The 18966-nt window shown below is 35.1% G+C and overlaps 1 pseudogene; it reads left to right on the top strand.

Moving 5' to 3' along the window:
- The first annotated feature begins 8196 nt into the window (after positions 1-8196).
- On the top strand, positions 8197-17954 carry LOC109080198 (annotated as a pseudogene).
- Positions 17955-18966: the final 1012 nt, after the last annotated feature.

Genomic DNA, 18966 nt, shown 5'->3' with positions numbered 1-18966 from the left:
CCCCCCCCCCCCCCAAAAACCCACACACCCATCCAATCAGCTTTCTGTTTGGTTTTTAGTCCCCAAACCAAAATTTTTTACGTTAAAAAAAAAAATAAAATCAATTTTTAGATGATAAATTTTTGTAATGAAAAATGTTAAGAATGAAACTAGAATATTTTTTTGAATTTATTCTTAACTTTTTAACATAAATTTTTATTGGGAAGTGTTTAAATGTAGGTATGTTTTGAAATAATACTAGATAAAAACTGACTCCCTGGAGGGGAATGGGCCACGGGAAAAACAATGAGAAATGGAGCCTTAAATGTATGAATATAAAATTTATAATTTAATTTTTACCCCAACAGTTAATGATTTTAACTGCTTTGGAATTAAAATTGGAAAAAACCAGAGTTCTGTGTGCCCCTCTGAAATAGGGTCATTAAACTCGGTAGGGTACCAACGCGAGGTTTCAGGGGGTCTCCATCCCCAGAGTCTCGAATACCCAAATATCCTCAAATCCCAAAAAACCCCTCAATTTCCGAAACCCCAAATCCCCGAATACCCCGAAAAACCCGAATATCCTCGAATGCCGAAATGCCTGGGAGCCTAAAATGCCTGGTGCCTGAAAGCCCGAATGCCTGAAATGCCTGATGCCTAAAATGCCCGGATGCCTAAAAATGCCTGGATGCCTTTTTAAATGCCAAAAATTTTTTTAGAATGCCTGAATTGGCTTTGGATCTCCAAATTTTTATTAAAGTTAAAAAGCGAAATGCCTTGGAACACTTGAAACCCCAAACTCTAAACGCCCAAAAATTTTAAAAGTTTTGGGACACCTGAAATGCTTTGATTCCCCCCATGTTTCCGTCTAAAAGTATCAAATTCCTTAATGCATAAATCCTCCATCCTTGAATTTTTGAACAGAAAATTTTTGCCACTTTTCAAAATTTAAAACTAAAAAAAAAATCATTAAAAAAAAAATAATAAAAATTTTTTAAACTTATTTCTAATTGTACTGGGGTAAATTTAATAATGTTTGCAAAAAGGTCAACATCAAGTTTTGGTTTATCAAAATCCGACTGGCTAAAAAGTTTTTTTTGTTTATTAGCTAACATTTTATTTATTTTTTTAAATTTTTTTTATTTTGGCAAAAAATAGTCCGCATGAAATTGTATTTTTTTTTTAAAAATACATTTAAATATATTTTAAAAGTTAAATTGAACTTTTAAAAATTTTTTTAAATATACAATTTAAAAAATAATAATTTTTACAAAAGTTCAAAATTACACATTTTGATAAATTTTAATAGAAGGGGGGAACGGGGTCATTCTAAAAAAGGGGCCATTTGTCTTTAATGCGATGTCAATATTTTAAGAGTTTTTTGCAAAAACCAAAAAATTTTTATTAAAGGGGTCTATGATACGATTTGAATTTTTCGTTCTCTTGGAGTGTTTTCAAGCTCTTTGGCATAAAAAAAGATCTGTAAAGTTGAAAAAACTAAAATTCAAAAACCCCAAAAATATTCTTTTAAAAAAATTTAAAAGTCAACCGCCCCCCTGAAAGGGTTGCTCAAATCCCCCCATCTCTACGTCACTTTGTTGGGAGATTGATAAATCCCAAATGTTCCGTAAAGAAAGAAGGGGTACCTTTATTCTTCCCGTTGCTCTGCACCAGTTGGGAGACAATGTGTTGTTTTGGCTTCCAAAAGAGGACACAACAGAAAAGGGATAATGTATTTTCAACACTGTTCCCGAACAGATTACCCCAAATTCAAAGTGTGGGCCCTTTTTTGGAGGACCCGGGGCGTTCCCGAACCATACCTGCAAGCTTGGCACAATGCGTTTTAAAGTGGGGCAAATTTAAATTTGCATCTATTAAATGGTTATTTGTTTGTTGTATTTAAATTGTACCAAAATAGTGAAACTTTGGGGATATTTTGCATGGGTGACTAAAGAATTTCTTGATAATTTATAAAAAAATTAGTTTTTTTACCAATTCTTTGCGATGCAAGGTTCTTTAAAGATATGATGCAATCGCAAGTTTTTTAACATTGGACCTTGTTTCAAAAAATGACTGTTTTTTTGTCTGGTTTTTAAAATTTCATGAAGGGTTTTGTTAAGTGCAAAAAAATAAAAATAAAAAAAAAAAGATTTTTAAAAAAAAACTGATTTTTTTAAAGAGTTTTCTGTTTTTTCAAAAGAAAATCTAGATTTAATTTCTCCTTGCCAAAGCAACTTTTTATTTTAATTTTTATGTTTAAGCCTTTTTTCTAATTTTTATATTTTAATATTTGTATTTTTGTATTATTTTACATTTGAAATACTGCTATTTTCTGTTTTTATGTAAAAGTGTGAAAAACCCTTGAATGAGCCTGCAGGGCAGCTTTCCTATGTCAGTCCATGCACAAGTTGTGAATTAGTGCTTATTTTCATCAGCAACAAATGACCTTTTTACCTGGTCCCCTTCAATTTTTTTTTTCTCCTCCTTTTTTTCTTTATTCCCCTACCAGAATTCATTTTTCCAAAAAAATAATCACCTGGCCCCTTATATCATCCTAATTTACTGCTTGTTTTGAGGGGAATCTCGGTGATTTTAGCCCCTCGAGCGAAAATTTTGACCAAGCGCTCTTCGGCGGGGGAGCGTCCCTGACGCACGGGGCAGGGGGGGGGTTTTTGGGGGCAGCAGGTGGTATGTCGGTGCGGATACCCATTCCCCCTTAACCACGCGTAGACAGTCGTGCCAGGGATAGGGGGCAGCCGGAACCGCCTCAACGCACCTTAAAAACTTTTTGACAGGGTCGGGACGAATGCAGGGTGGGGTAGGATCCTCTGAGGAGCAGAAGCGCAATCGTCTCAGACCGAGTGTTGAAGGGGGAAATGGCCGTCAGCATGAAGTACAGCAGGACGCCGAGCCCAGGGTCCACGACGGGCCGATTTTTAACTCGTCCCAAAGAGTTTAGGGGTGGTGTAGGGGAGAGAGCCAGAAGGGGGTGAGGGTGTCGGGGGGTTTGACTCACCGCTGAAAAAAGAAAAACCGCCCACTTTTATGCAGTTGTGGGGTGTAGAAGATTTCAGCCTTCGTCCCGGGGATGATGTTTTTTTTTTCATGCTAAAAGGGAAAACTTTGCAAAACATTTTACATTCTGCTGTGCTATAAGTTGTGGATTTTTTGTTGGATTCAATACTTGTGTGCACAGGTATTTTTAGCCCGGACCACAAAAAACCCGTCATAAGTGCCATGGTATATTTTGAAACACCAAAAAAAATTGTATGGGTCCAAATTTTTTGATTTTTTTTTATGCCAAAATAAATTTGGATATTAAGTAAAACCCCAGTTCCATGAAGATTTGTAAATTTTTTACTAAAAAAATTAAAAAATTAATTTTTGATTTGTATATGCTTTCTAAGAACTTTATTTGGACAACTGTAAAGGCGATTTTTTCAAAATTTTTATTTTTTTGACCCCCCAGATTCCCGATTTTCAAAGTTGGGGTCTCGGGCCAATTTGTCAGTCCCAAAAAACCACACATCAAGGAAAGATTTTTTTTCAGCTTTAAGATGTTGTTTAAACTCAATTTCAAAAAAAATTACCCCCATGATGGTTTTGTGGCCAGGGTCACTTTTGGGATGTTATAGGGTCACAATTCTAAAGACCCAAAAAATGTCTTTTATAAAAGGGTTTATTTTTTCAGCTTTTTATTTATTTTTATTGGAAACACTGAGTCTCCATAAAGTTTTCCCGACTTAACGAAGCAACTTGAGCAATTTCAAAGGGATTAATAATCATCTTCTGTCCTAAAAAACCCAAAAAAGGGGGTTCAGGATAAAAATTTTTTTAAAACTCAAAAAATCTGTCCTCCCCTTTTTTTTACCTTTTAAGGGTTAAAGGGGGCTTTTCATATTTAAAAAATCCTCTAAGTGATTCTGGTTTCCCTCAAAGTCTCAGATTGTCCAGAGTGTCCTATGAACTTCTTTACAAAACTCCCCTTTACAGTTCCAGGACGCAAATCCTTTTTCAACCATTTAAGACCCCGTCACAAGTGGCCTTCTCTGCGGTAGTTTATGGTGTGAATCTTTCTACACACCACCCACGCAGGGGAATACCTCTGACCCCCCTGCCGCAGGATTATAGGCCGCTGTCTGTCATCCTCCCCCGTGTGAATTATTTGGTGCTGGATCCATTTGGTTGCCCTTGGTTTCTACAACATTATTGGGTGAATGCTAGGGGATTGGGCGGTTAAATTTTTTTAAGTGGCTGCCAAGTTTTTTATACGTTTTTTGTGGTTCGGGGATGGTTGCGGGAAAGAAAAACACCCTCTTTGTTTAGTTTGAATCTGTTTCTCCATTCCCTTTCCCCACACATGAATGACGGGAGAGATTTTAATATAAAAACTGCAAATAGACCAATATACAAGAAGTTTTTCACTGATGGTTTATAGGGAAATTCCTTGAGGGCCTTGACAAGAAAACAACAGCCCAAAACCCCATCAGGCCAACGTCTAGCATCAGAGGGAGCTCCGAGTCGTCTGTTGTCCCCCTTTTCTTCGTCTGTCTGTCTTCTGTTGTCTCTCTCTCTGTCTCTCTCTCTCTCTCTCGTCTGCTTTTTCTCCTGTTGTCCCTTTGTGTTTTGGGCTCTGTTGTCTTGTCTCTCTTTTCTCTTCTCTCTCTGTCTGTCGGGGTTGGGCTCTTGTTTCCGTGTTGGTCTGGGTTGTCGTCTGTCTGTCTTTTCTTCTCCTCTCCTTCTCTCTTCTGTCTGTCTGTCTCTTCTCCCTCTCTCTCTTCCTTCTCCCCTCTTTCTCTGTTGTCGTCTTCGTCGTTGTCTGTCTCCTGTTGGCTCTTCTGTGTTGTCCCCTGTTTGTTTGTTTGTCTGCTTTGTCGTTGTTGTCGTTTCTGTTCTCGTCTGTTGTTGTTGTCTCCGTTGTCTGTCGTTTCTCTCTGTTGGTGTCTGTCTGTCTGTCTCTCTGTCTGTGTGGGTCTGTTGTCTGTCTGTTGCTGTCTGTGTGTGTGTCTGTCTGTTGTCTGTCTCGCTGTGGTCTGTCTGTTGTCTGCTGTTGTTGTCGTCGTTCTTGTTTTTCTCGTTTTGGGTTTTGTTGCCTTGTCTGCTCCTGTCTGGCTGTCAGAGGGAAAGTGATCACCTGACTTTTTCTGCCGACAGGCAGGGAAAACGGGAGGGAGACATAGTTTTAAAAAAAATTTAATGCCTTTTTACATTCATTAAGGGTATTAAAAACAATGGGATCAGAAAATTAAAATGAACAAAGAAATTTTGTTTTTTTGTGAATCTAAAGCAGGATGAAGGGGAAATATAGAGAGATGATAGATAGATGATAGATAGAAAAGTAATGATGATAGTAGATAGTAGTAGATATTTAAAAGAATAATTTTTTAAAATTTTATTAATAATTTAAAATGTTTATGTAAAAGATACATTTATATTTATTAAAATAAAGAGAAAGGGGGAGAAGATAATGATAGATAGATAGATAGATAGATAGATAGATTAGTAGATGAGAAGATAGATAATAGTAGATGAAAATAGATAGAAGTAGAACTTTTAGTCCTTTTAATTAACATGAAAATGAGGAAAAAGAAAAAAGTCATTACCTATCAAAAAAACCACACGCACCATTTGTCAGAGGGAGAAAACACAAAAGGCCCTCGGCTGTTCAACAGGGGGCAGGGGCCCTTTTCTTTCTTTTAGCCCCTTTTTTTTTAAGTGGAGGCAAAACTTCCCCCCGGGGAAAAAAGATAATACCTTGAATGGGGCTGCTTAGTGGCTCAGAGCCCCTTTAAATACTTTAAATTTGGAAAGGATGGGTCTGACGCCACGCAAGCTGGAGGTGTGGGGTGCTCTTGACTGCTGGCTCTAAAAGCAGGCATTAGAGGCATGGAAATTTGATAAGTTCTCTCCCATTGACCTCACACGCTCAGCAGCAGTTAACGCAATGCAGGTATAAATATCCCAGAGGAGCAGGACTGAAGACACAAACCTGACGTGGTGTGTGTGTGTGTGTGTGTGTGTGAGGAACATTACTATGGATTTCATGCCGCTGCTGGTGTTTCTTCTACTCTGCGCCATCCATCAGACCTGTGAGTGTTTTTATCTTTTTATTACATATATTATTATACAAGAACATCCTAATTCAATGGAGCATGTGACTACAATATAATTTGTTTGTGAATGTAATATATGTGAATGTAGTCTGTTGATTGATACAATATGATGCTTTGGAAATACAAATACAGTTAAAATGACACTTTTGGTGATCAGATACTGCATGGAGAGACCAGGTTTTGCACATTTGTAGTACCTTTTTAGATATAAATATAAAAATAATTCACCATCATGGTATGTTATTTTTACAATGGTATAACAACACAGTACCATCACACTACCATGGTATTGCCTAAGTTATTGATGACAGATGAGGTAACGTGTTTTTATGCACTGCATTTTCATTTTAAATTTTATTTTTGTAAAGTTTATTAGTATTTTGAATTAGTTTTATTTTTATATGTTTATATAAAATATGTGTTAGTAATTTTGTGGATTTCTCATAATTGTTATTGTTTTTTCTATTACATACAATTTTTAATCTTTTTTGTTTTTATTTATTTTTATTTCAGTACTACAGGTTTAATTAAATGAAAATTATATTTTGAAATTGTCTTCATATTTACAATTGTAATTTTATTTTACCTTAAGATTTTGTCATTTTCATTATGTTTTGTTTATATGGATTTTTATCCATTTATTAATTTCAGTTTTAGTTATTGCTTATATTTTGCCTTAAATGCATGTTATTTATTTTTGCTTATAGCTTGTAGTTATATATTGCCCTGATAACTAGCTGAAATAAAATAAGTATATACAATAATAATATATATATATATATATATATATATATATATAATTTTTTTTTTTATTGTTATTATTTTTTTTAATATTTTTTTTTTTTTTTAAAGTGGAATTATTTTTTATTTCAAATAACTACATTTTTATGGTTTTAATTTAGTAATTATAACTTTGGTCACATGCAGTCTTGATATTACTAGAATAATTCATTCTTGCAAACGATTGCTTTCTCTCAGTATCTTTCAGTTACCATGAGAATATTTGCTAATATGACTTCGTTTGTGTATTTGTGTCTAATCTAGTCCACAGCTGTTTTAGGTAAAAACACAGAATCAGAAACCTGTTCGTTTAGCGAGGCCTGCTGCAGGCATAAAAGTCCACATATCCATCTATAGGCAAAGGTTTCATTTAGTTATTTGGCTTAAATAAAAAACACTTTAAACACTTTAAATGCAGGAATGAAATACAGTTGGAATAGTCTTTATCATTATGTTTTGTCAAATCCTGATGTTTTGAGTAGTTGCTTTTGCTATTTCTGTATCCTGTCCTCTTAATTTTACTTATCCCTTAATTTTTTTTATGTAACAAAGATATTTCTGGCAGTCCTGTGAATCTTGATGTGGGCATGTGCAAGGAGCGCATTGTGACCAATCAACGCGTTCTCTAACACTGGAGGGAGGCGGGGCTAAGAGCCTCCAAATATTATCAATCACTTGAATTCCTGAGAGACACAAAAGATTTGGTGTGCATAATTCTACAACTGTCCACAAGAGACGGCGACATTTCTCAAAAGGAATACAAGCATACAAAATATGAAGTGTTACTGTTTTTAGATTCAAAATAAATACAATTTTAATAAATATACCCATTCACATCACATTCTGTTCTGACCGTTTTTTTTAATCTGTAGAGAGAAAGTTGTGAAGAGTGAAGTGATGTAACGAATTAATAATGATCATTAATTAAATAATATAAGATTAAGGTTATAAATAGTTGTCAAATACATAAATAACATAATATATTATATGAAATCATATATTAATATTTATATTTTTGAAATAGTAATATTCTATAGTTTATTGAAATATTTAAATAAAAAAAATCATTAATAAAAAACTTCAGAACTTTATATATTAGATATTCAATGTAAATTAAACATTATACTATTTGTACAAAAAATAACGACTGTTGTAAGTCAAAATCAGTGTATCTTTAATTTACTTTAAGTATATACAACATAAAGGCGTTTCAATTTACACTATATTTTGACCATGACCATTTACAGATGAGGACGTTGGGGGTGTCTGGATAATCCTAGGGTAGCTGCAGACTCCAGATCCAGCGGTTCACCGTCGGCTCGCAATGAGCTCCAACCCTGCGAGAGGACAGGGGTGTCGCGCGTGGACCGCTGCGTGCGTGATGCTGTCATATGAAGGTCCTGCGGGAGGTCGAGATCATCGAGCTGACTGTCACTGCCGAAGCCAAATCATGAGTCAAGTGTGTCGACTGCGCCATTCACCTGAAAACATTAAGAATCTGAAGACTCCGTACGAGACCGTCATAGACGCAGGCAAATGGGTTCGAGATCGAAAGGGCACCAGGGTAAGAAAAAACAAAGTAAAAGTCTCTCTATAATCAGTGTGCATTAGAGTGTATACCCCTAAAAAGTGCCATGCCTACTGGTCGCAGGAAAGAAGAGTAGTGGCTTAAGTAGAAATAACCCTAAATTTGTGCACCACTATTAAATGCATCGTAATACGATCTTCTAATGATGACACTAATCATCTGTGTTTTACCTACAGAGGGATTTTCATGCGTGCCGACTAAGTTTGATTCCACCACTCGTTGAAACTCCAAACAAAGTGGAGTTGATCCAAACAGTTGGCCAGTGGCAAACTAATGGAGGATGTTAACCGAATCCCGTTTTAATGTAGAAAAAAAGTATCACTACGAAATCACGTACAACGATGATGGAGTCGAAGTAGATAGTCTGAGGGTGAGCCCAAACAAGCAAAAGCAATTGCATGAATTGACTTTCAACTGTGTGATCTTCAGCTAAATCAAAATCAAAATAAACTTGTGCACAATTTCCGGGTTGTTTTCAATCAATTTCTAATAGTGTTTTTTTTTGGGGGGTTGTTTTGTTTTTTTTTTTTTACTTTTTTACAACACTATTCTAAACAATCTTTCATCTCCCTGTCTGAATTTGGTTGCTTTCAGCCATCAAATGTATCAAATCAGTCCACTCACTGGTTTGTAGTCTCTAAAAAATTTGCGTAATGTAATATATGCTTGTTGATTGTAATAAATGCAAAGTGGCCTTTTAGACAGTTAGATGAGGTAAATGAAATGTATGATATAATTATATACTACAGTGGTCAGCTGGGCTAGTTTAAAAGCCCAGATTGGAGGTTTTGAAAGGTAAATAAGGCCAAACTAATAGCTAGCCTTTACTGGAATGAAACTCAATCATCTGCATGCTGAAGCAAACGGATCTCACGCCAGGAAATGCTGCTAGTCAGAAAGGAAAATGAGTCATGTTTTTCTCCATTTGTTAGATTTAACGATCAGCATCCTGATCCATTTCCCCCTTCCAATTCATTTCCAGTTCACATTTCCATGACTGGTTAGCCACTGAACTCACGTGTGAATATGCATGGAGCATGGAGATGTTGCAACACTAAACAACTGCTTAGTGCTTGAAAAAACCCCTTAGCACAGCTTACTAACAGAGTGCATGCATGCATACAATGCATGTCCTAAATTGTCTAGATTGCAACATTATTCATGAGGCAAAAAATGGTCATGAGAAAAAGTGACAAAATGTCCCAAATACTTAAAATGCATGAATTCTTTATATTTTTAAGTTCTATATTTATGTGATATGTTTCATTATATTAGATTCTAGGCCTATTGAGTGTGTTAGTGCAGCTTTAAAGTATTTGACATGGATGTTTGGGTAGTGTTTTATATTTTTTAGACTTTTACAAAAAAAAAAAAAAGGGGTTTGAAAAGCCAATGCCAGTTCTGGGAAAATCAGTTCCAAATGCTATATTACGGTATTAAATGTCAGTAATCATTATAACAAATCCTAAGTCCATTTAATCATGTAAAAGTTTAACGCTGATCTCGTGTGTTTATTGAACACACATCCGTGTCTCAGATGTTCTCTGCTCTGTCGCCGCTCACTCTCAAAAGGGTGTGAGGAGGCCACAAATGGTCCCCTGCAGGTGCCAAATCAAAGCACTTGCATGTTAAAAGGCGTCCTGCATTAACAGCAGGTGGTGTGAACTGATGGCGCTCTCTTGTGTTGCTAATGTTCTTACAGGAAACTAGATGTTGGCAGATTGGTTGGGAAACGCTGGCACCTCAGGGAGGAGCCCGCTGTCTTCTCAGGTACACGCCCGCACATCTGACTTTACACACAGACTACGCAAAACACACGATCGCACACGCACATACACAACTCTTTATAGTGGTGCACTTTAAAAATAAGGCACACAGGCACCGTTTGCTGCTTTGACATTTCGGTCAGTCTTTAATCCAAGGCAGAGAATACAACAGTTTTTGTTTTAGTTAATTATATGTGTATTTCCATTGTTTTCTAAGGTATCATCAAAATGGTTACACATTTTTTAATTTAAAAACTCATTTATTTTCTCTTTACTTTTGCACACCAAGCATTCATTTGATGAAAATATATTGTAAAATGTAATTTATTCCTGTGAGCCAAGGCTGAATTTTCAGCATCATTACATGCTGCTCAGGCCAATATTGGTGGCGGAAATATATTAATAATGGTTCTCATTATTATCAGTGTGGTTGTTGCTATATATTTTGTTGCTGGAAACTGTGAAGATAGCAAATTGAAAATGAAATGAAAGTCTTTTTCAGCATATATAAATGTCTTCACTGACACTTTTCATCAATTAACTGTTTTTCTTGCTGAACAAAGTTGGTTTTTAAAATATCTTACTTATTGGTATTGAAATAACGGTTTTTCCACAAAGATATTTTTTCAATGTTGATAATAATCGGAAGATTTTTTTTTTTTTTTATTTTTTTTTTTGAGCAGCAAATCAGTATATTAGAAGGGATTTCTGAAGATCATGTGACACTGAAGACTGGAGGTGAGGTAATGATGCTGAAAATTCACGAGCTTTGATGCACATGAATAAATTACATTTTAAAATATATTCACATGGGAAACTCTTATTGTTAATCATAATAATTTTCAAATTATTACTGTTTTCACTGTATTTTTTATTATTATTATTAAATATAAGCAGGCTATAGGTGAGCATCTTAATTATTTCAATAAGTTTTGACCGGTAGTGTTTATAAATGTATAAATGTAAAGAGGATTTATATAGTAGTCAACATTTGTAGTGGATCAAAACCTTTCATCAAAGTTGTCCAAAAAACCAAAACAATATAAACCGTTCTTGTCTTGGAACAACTTTGATGAACTTTTTTGATCCGCTTCAAATGTTGACTACTGTATTAAGCTTGTAGATTTTTATGTTGTAGTTGTTTCTGTCCTAAATAAAGGTTTAACTCAAAAACTGTATTGAGGTTTCTATTTACATTTAACAAATGTAAGCAGCTTTTGTACATGTTAATGATAAATGTAAACAAATAGGCAGACAGACAAAAGGTTCTTGGCTTGGTCAGAAATAAGGCTGTGGCTCATTATAATGTGTGATATTGTTAAATACTTGGATGGACAGTCAGCATACTGGGTACTTGTGACACACAAAAGAGAAAGTTTTAACAGATCTAGGTAATACATCTGTTTTATTAGTAGATATCAAAACCGTAACTGATGATTTGAGTGTGCATTTTATTGGATGTTGACTAACGCCACTCGTGGTTTCTGCAGGAGTGCGTCCTGATCTCGGTGAATGTCTGCTGTGTGCTGAAGGACAGGGCAATGCGTGTGTTCCTCAAGACTATGAAAGCCACACTTTCTCAGTCAACGGTGGGGGATCAGGCCAAATCAAGGCACTGTTCTCTGGCCATTACTTCCTGTCTATGCCAGTCTTAAACACGGCGTCCTCTCCCTCTACTGGACTTCAAAAACTACAGTGGGAGCTTTTTGAAGTGCTCCTCATTGATCATTTGCATGGCTGTAATGTCAGGTTTGGGGATGCACATTAATTGTCAGAAGTGTAAAGGCATGATGCAATGATGCTGTTATGTAATATATGTAAATTATGTAAAAAAGTATTCTGTAAATAAAATCTATGTCAGAAAGTGGAAAAAACAGTTCTTTTCAAGTTTAAATCACCATTTTTGGATTACATGACAATCTGCACAGAGCAAATGAAGAAAAAGTTACATATGCAAATGTCTCAGTTTTAAATCATGTTAACAAATCAAACCAATAATTAAAGCGTTAGCAAGAAATGCTAATGAACAATGAGATTGGGTGTCACACATGCAAAATAGCCTACGAAAATACTGTAATCCCAAATAGTTCGGATTAGTATAAAGAGACAATTCAAAGTTATTCCAAACTGCATTAAAAAAGCAACCCAATTTGGACAATTTCTGGCCTTATTTGGAAATTATAACTATGAAGCATAAAATTCACAATTTATACACACAATAATAAACAAGTATACTAGGAACAAACCTAAATACAAAACTTGTAATCCCAAATAAAAAATATATATAACATTAGACCAACTTGTGCATTAACATTTGAAATGCATTTAAAGAGATAATATAATGAGATAACAAGAGCTAATTTCTTTAAATTATATACAATTTACAATCCCTAAAACACATTTTTTTCCGGAAATTAAATGTACAATTCAAATATAAAATTGTAAACAACATACAAGAAGAATCCTACAGTACAAAACTTGTAATCCCAAATAAAGAATTTTAAGAATAAATGTATAAACTTGTAAAAAAATTTTGCATCACAGACAGACAGACAGATAGATAGATGATAGACAGATAGACAGATAGACAGATAGATAGATAGATAGATAGATAGATAGATAGATAGATAGATAGTCCCTACATGGGTCCAATTGCACAGTTCAAAACGCTTTTGTTGCAATTGTTTGTGATTTGTGACATATAAGTGAGAGAAAAGGGCAACATCCCAAACACAGACGGTACAGTATTTGCACCTAACAGTCTTTTGAGGGTATAAAATGTAATGATGGATCAATTGGGGCCGCCTACTTTGATTTTAAAGCTTGGAACATCTCAAACCAAATCAGTCAACATCTCGGGAAACTAGAAATAACTGATTGCAAAGATGCCATACAACATCAGTCTTTCTCGGCATTAATACTAGACTATAACAAAAGCTCATGCAATCCATTACGCCTATGCCATCCATTAGTATTAAGAAATCTCTGGATCAACACATTGTAATTAGTCCCTAATGAAAACAATCAATTACAGATGAGAAATTAAAGCAGTCTAAAACACCCCGCGAAGTCTCTCGCACTTTCATTAACTATCTATCTATTGATTCACACTCGAGCCGTTTATTCAGATTCATGTGTTCATTAACATACGAGGCGCGCGGGATTGTAAATCCAGCAATGACTTCAGTGCGCTCGGACTCAAACCTCTGTTTGAGCAGGTGTGTTTGCCATTAACATGAAAACACAGGGCACATGCTGGAACCTTCTCACGGTGTTTGCCGAAATAAAATTATTGTTCCTGTATCACATTATCCTCCTTTGTCTCAATTAATGGGATCCGTTTTGAGGGAAAGTCAACCCCCCGCGGTGAGCAAACTTCGTGCCAAATCCACTTCAGCGCCGCTTTAACACACAAAATGTAATTCAATTAAACATCTTAACTTTAATTTAACATTTTTATTTCTTAAATCGATATATTTAGGGTCTGTTCACAGCATAGCACGGTAGATACACACTAATTTCCTCTCAGGATCTCCCCGCAGGACCACCAGTCCAGTTCGCACCTTGTTAACACCGCCATTAGATTTTCTTTTCATTCGTTGATTGTTGATTTACATTTGCGACTAAATAGCAGCTCTTTACGGCTGTTGACCGAAGGCTTTACCAACATCATATAAAGCCCAGCCAATCTGGAGGTGCTTCATTCAGTCCAGCTCCAGCAACCCAAAGCGCATCCTCTCTCGAGGATCAGTGAACATGTTGCGCGCAGTGATCTGGATCTCCGTGATGGGACTCGCCCTCTGCAGGACCGTCTGAGAATCACCCTGGAAACCGAGTCTGGAGAAGTGCGCTCGGAGGCCATCAGGAGGCTGTTGGAGGTGTTTGGGATGGAGGATCCTCCTGCTGCTTTGGTTCTGGGGACGACACAAACAGCCTCCTCAGTACATGCTGGACCTGTATAACACCATCGCAGATGTGGACGGGGTCACCAAAGACCCGACGCTCCTGGAGGGAAACACCGTCCGAAGTTTCTTCGATAAACGTAAGATTCTGACTTCTTTATTGACTTCAAGTGGGACAGTGAACATAAATACAAATAGCCTGGTTTAGAATGGAAAATGTTTGGCTGATTTTGTCTTCTTTTCGTAATAAATGTAGCCTAACTGTAAAAATACAGACTTAGGCATATTCTCTCTCTCAAAAAACAACAAAAAAAAAAAAAAAAAAAAAAACATCAAAGCTTGATTTTAACCATTCATTTTCACTATGATTTAAAAATATTTGACGTGGTCTTAGTCGATATTGAAGATATCAAGATTACATTTTCACAGAATGTTCTTTACCTTGTGAAAAATGATTTTATGTAGAAAACAGTAAATCAACCAAAAAAGGACTTTAGCTGGGTTTCCACAGTGAGGGTCACAATTGTTTATTATTATTATTTTTTTTAAATAGGTTATTAAAGTTTTAGTTTTTTATGTATTTATTTATTTATTTATTTGTGTGTGTGGTGTTTTGTCCTTTTTATGATTTGTTTTATTTCAGTTTTAGCTTAAGTTATTTTTGTATATCATTTTAAACATGGAAATGAGAAATTATGCTTTGGAAACTATAGCTAAAACAAGATAAGTTTTGTTTTTATATTTTATTTCAAGTAAGGCTTATTAACATGTTTTATAGCTTAAGTTTTTCAGTTAGGCTAACTATAAACCTGCTTCATAAAGTGCATCACTGGTTTCCTTTATTAACCCCATCTCATCAGTTTTAAAAATAATTTTAAGTAAAATAATATTTTTAGCGTTTGCAGTGTTTTCATCAAGATTCAATATGGTATACAAACCCTCATTTAAACAAGCTGTTTTTTAAATCCTGAGAAACTTGATGCTCAATATTTTGATAACTTTATTTTAAAGGAATTAAAATATATGAATGAAAAATAAAATGGAAATAAACCAATATGGAATTGCATATAGTTTATACTTAAAAACTGTAAGCTTAGTTGTATGTCTTAGTGTTCAGGATATCAGATATTTAAACAGAGGTCTGAGAGAAATCATGAGAAAACATTCAATCAACTATAAAAAAAAACAACAAATTAACAATAAATCAACATTTATATGTTATTTATGTTATAAATTATGGAATTGTTAGAACATACGAGGGTATAATCAAAAGTGTAATTGTGTAGTTTAGTGAAGCATATACTTAAATATTCAACAATGCTATACTAAATGTGATGTTTTGTGAAGGACCCATGGTTCATCAGCTACTAATCTGAATATTGAGGTGGGGGATGGTGTAAAATATGCATAAAGTATGTGTGATTGTGTGTCCATTCTCACTTCTGAATTCTGTCTTTAGTGCACAGCGAACAAATCGAGTTTCTCTTCAACATGTCTACGGTAGCTAAGAGTGAGAAGATCCTCACGGCCGAGCTTCATCTGTTCAAGCTCAGACCACAAGCGTCGCTCACCTTCAACAGACATCACTTCTGTCAGGTACAGTATTTACAGTCTGAAAAGAAAATATGATGCGCTTCTAAAAGAAGGTTCTTCAGGTTAATCATCGCAGTGATGTTTTTATGCAGGTCAGTGTCTATCAGGTTCTCGATAGCAGCAAGAAGAACGTCTCACAAGGGAAGAAGCTGCTCTCGTCCAGACTGGTGCCATCCACTCCAGCGGCTGGGAGGTTTTCACCATCACTCAAGCTGTGAGTATGAATAAAATCACACTTTCTGAGAGGTTTTCTATGACTATGTAGAGTCTTCCAAACTTTGGGTTGTATTCGAGTTAAAATGCTGCCTTAGAAGGGAGCTGATTAGGTTTTAGAAAAGACCCAAAGAGTTGCTTGTGCAAATTCTCCTCAATAATAAATATGTTTAATATCTCAAAGGTGCGCTCCTGGATGTCAGATGAGGGCAGTAATCTGGGGCTCCTGATCTCGTCAGGACTTTAGCAGGTCTTCAGATGGACCTGAAAAACCGTGCGTTTTGCATCGGGTCAAAACCACCATCACAGCAAACAGCCCATGCTGGTCCTCTTCACCGACGACGGCAGACGAGCAGCTTCTCTGGAGATCACGCCTAAAGGTAAGGCATATGTGTGTCTTTAACAGCTCAATTAGACTGATGTTTCTTTACAGTAATCTCAAATAAGCTCCACAAGTGATTTAAACAAATACATCTTGTCCTAAACTAAGAAGTTTGGGGATCTGTGGAAAAAAATTTAAAGGAAAAACTGTGGAAAAATGTAACAATAAAAAGACATTAAAAGAAAGTAGCTAAAAATACATAGATATAGGGTTAAATAATAATAAAATATATACAGTAAATAATACAAAAACATTTATTTAATAAAATAGATCTAACTGTATAGTATTATATATACTATAGAGAGTAGAAAAATATTGTAATATAATAGACACAGGGATAATATAGTAGCTCAAATTAAAACTAAAACGATAAAAACATTTTTGATGCTTGAAATACTTTAAAGTAAAATACAAAAAGTGGAAAGGTTTGAAGAAAAATAAACAATAATAAATAATATAATGTTATAGTAAATCATGAAATACAGTGTTATAGTAAATAAAAATTACACTAATAAAATAATTAAATAAAAAGTGCTTGAAATAAAACATCAACTTACAAAAAAATAACTTCTATAACAAGAATACAGTACTATGGAGAGTTGAAAAAATGTAGTTATGTAATAGAAACACGCAAAAAATGGTTAAAATACTTAAAGTAAAATATATAAAAAAACTAACAAAAAACTAACAAAAATGAAAATAAAATCTTTAATAAAACTTTAACCTAAAATTAAAAATACAGACAGAAAATGAATTTAAAATGTTAATAAAAATATATTAGTATCTCATTGATACTTAAGTAACACTAAATCATTTTTAATAGTAACACATTTATAAATATATGATCGTTATTATTAAATAAAAAAAGTTATTTTTTCACAGTATACATATATATACATATATACTTTTTTTTAGACTGGAAAATATATAGCTGACTTTTACATTTTAAGTTGAGCATCACTTGCACAAGGATGATCATATCTGGAGGTCCATGGCATCTAAAAGTTTTCTCTTTTTACTTCAGGTTCAGATGATTCTCCTGCTAGACCCAGGCTCCCGTTTCCCAGCCTCCCTCTCTCAGGTGCGGCTCGTCGCAGCGCTCGCTCCACAGACTATGATGAGGGCGGGGAGAAGATGCCGTGTCAGCGTCTGCCGCTCTATGTGGACTTCGAGGAGATCGGCTGGTCCGGCTGGATCGTGTCTCCCCGCGGATACAACGCTTACCACTGCAAAGGCTCCTGTCCGTTTCCTCTGGGCCAGAACATGAGGCCCACCAACCACGCCACGGTCCAGTCCATCATCAACGCCCTCAAAACTGACCAAAGGCATCGAGACGCCCTGCTGCGTGCCTGACAAGCTCTTCAGCATTAACCTGCTGTACTTTGACGACGATGAGAACGTGGTTCTGAAGCAGTATGATGACATGGTGGCCGGCAGCTGCGGCTGTCACTGACCAGCCTCATTCACAAATCTGGACTGGACTCTTGTGGCAGGATGAGACTGTAAAATATGTAAATAGAGATCAAATTTTAATATATGGAGAAGCTTGAGTTGGTCGCTTGTAAATTTGTATATTGCATGTTGTGAACTATTATATTATAAACTAAATAAATTCTTACACAAAAATGATGGATAGAGTTGGTTTTTATTTCTGTGCTTGATGCCAGATAATTTATACATAAAGCATAAAAAAGACATTTTTTTATTTTTTCCCCATTCCCCCCACCCTTTTATTTTTTTCTATCTTACACAAAAATGATGTAGAGCTGTGTTTTTTCTGTGGTTGTTGCCAGGTAATTTGTATTGCAAAAAAACAACTTTTTTTTCTTTCCCCGTTTTTCTTTACAAAACTCTTTTTTTTTCTATCTCTCTTTTTTTTCTTTTCAGCTTTTCCTTTTTAACCCCCTCCCCTTTTTTTGTATTTTACACAAATGATATACAGAGATGACTTTTTTTTTCTACTGTTTTTTTGACAGATAACTTTATATATTGCAAAAAACAAACTCTTTCTTTCCCAATTTAGTTTTTTTCTTTGCCCCTTTTCTTGTTTTCTTTTTCCCTATTTTCATGCTCTGTAACTATTCTTTTCTTTTGCCCTTTTTTCTTTCCCCTTTCTCTTTTCCATTTTCTTTTCTTCTTCCCCTTTTTCTTTCCTTTTTATCAATTCTGTTTAAATTTCCCCTTATACTTTTCCCATTTGTTTTTTTTATTTTCCCTCTTTTCTTCTATTTTTTTTTATTTTCTTCTATCCCCCTTTTCCCTTTCATTTCTCTATTTGATTTCTTTCCCCCTCTCTTTTTCCCTTTATCTTCCTTTACGAGATATTTTTTCTAATATTTTTTTCATTCATTTTTCATTCTTTTTTTTTTTTTTTTCTTTTTTCTTTTTTCTTTATCCCCCTTTTCTTTTCACCTTCCCCTTATTTTTCCTTTCTTCCCTTCTTTTTTTCCCTTCATTTCCTTTTTTATATTTTCTCTCCCGTTTTTTTTCCTCTTCTTAGTTCTTTTCCATGCTTTTCCTTTTTTATCCCCTCTCTTTCTCCTCCACAATAGAGGGTTAACAGAGGGTTTTTAAAGTCTTTCAGTGTGACCTGCATCTGTTCATTTATCAGCTTCAGTATCATTTATCTCATATTAATCAACCAATTAGT

The sequence above is a fragment of the Cyprinus carpio genome, chromosome B2 (genome assembly GCF_018340385.1).
Source record: "Cyprinus carpio isolate SPL01 chromosome B2, ASM1834038v1, whole genome shotgun sequence".
Lineage (NCBI taxonomy): Eukaryota > Metazoa > Chordata > Actinopteri > Cypriniformes > Cyprinidae > Cyprinus > Cyprinus carpio.
The sequence above is the reverse complement of the archived record's forward strand: the minus strand, read 5'-3'. Positions and strand labels throughout refer to the sequence as shown.